The sequence below is a fragment of the Papaver somniferum genome, chromosome 2 (assembly GCF_003573695.1).
Source record: "Papaver somniferum cultivar HN1 chromosome 2, ASM357369v1, whole genome shotgun sequence".
NCBI classification, from domain to species: Eukaryota; Viridiplantae; Streptophyta; class Magnoliopsida; order Ranunculales; family Papaveraceae; genus Papaver; species Papaver somniferum.
In genome coordinates, this window is record NC_039359.1 from 135,154,215 (window position 1) to 135,155,348 (window position 1,134).

Below are 1,134 nucleotides of genomic sequence, written 5' to 3' on the forward strand. Positions count from 1 at the left end.
TATTACATGTAACCTCTTCTTTTAATTAGTATAAATTTTATTTTCCATATTTAAGATTTTATTTGAGCTAAAAATGGTTACTTAATATATTAAAGTCAATTCAATTAAGTAAAAGCTGATTATGATGGTAGACAATGTCAAGGGGAATGTCTAGTTTAGAATTCCCCTTGACATTGTCTACCCAAAGTCATCTATACGTTGGTTTAAGACATCAAGGTTGGAGAATGATTTTAAAAAATGATTGTGTATCCTAGGTGGATTTTGACATTTATCTCCACACACATGCCATTGGTGAAACTTTAACTTTGGGGGCGTAATATTTTCACTTCAATTAATGAAAGTTTTTTCTCTTAGTAATTATTATCGCGAAAATTATAATTATTAATAAAACTAGCTAAGCTCTTTTCTAGGTTTCAACGGTCCGCATCAAGTCAACAAAAACTCATACTTTCACACTGCCGAAGCTGATAATATTTTTGTGCGTGCTAGTAGTATCTGCTTCATTGATTAACAACTGAATTGGTACAAAGTACAAACTCATCTGGCAATAGCGTGAAGAAATAAATTCCACTCTTACGAAAACCTAGGAAATAAAAGAGCACAACTCCACAACAAGAACATGCCTAGGAAAAAATAAATGCATAGACAAATAAAAAACAACATCATACTGATGATATAAGCCTACTACAGTACCAAGTCCATGCTAGCTTTAGCTGCAGTTATCAACCACCAAGGACCATGTACCGCTCTCTGACCACTACCTTCACCAGCCATTACCATCAGCGTCATTGGAAGAAGCATGCCTAACGAGCTTCACATATTTAAAACTAAATTATTAACTAAAACATACAGAAGTATCATATATTTCAAAAGGAAAATGTGAAATATGCAAAAACCTTTCTTTTGTTATTTAACCAATTTTTTTTATTGGGTATGTAAGTAATTAGGGCCAGTAATTGCGGTTAAATCATATTGCTGCAAAAAACCTTAACATCTATAACAATTACCTGGTAGGTTAGGGGCCAGTGTCCTATCAATGTTTCCACATCCCTTGAGCAGCTGGTCCTTTCTCGACTACCACTTCACTGCCAGTGACTGGTACAACCGGTACTTTTTTGACGACCACTGCGTTGT

At 34.5% G+C, this 1,134-nt stretch overlaps 1 long non-coding RNA gene across 1 annotated transcript; it reads right to left on the minus strand.

Moving 5' to 3' along the window:
• Nucleotides 1–473: 473 nt before the first annotated feature.
• On the minus strand, nucleotides 474–1,133 carry LOC113349192. Its single transcript, XR_003359988.1, has 2 exons — nucleotides 1,008–1,133; nucleotides 474–811 (listed from the first exon to the last, which is right to left on the minus strand). It is a non-coding gene; the product is annotated as an uncharacterized LOC113349192 (long non-coding RNA).
• Nucleotide 1,134: the final 1 nt, after the last annotated feature.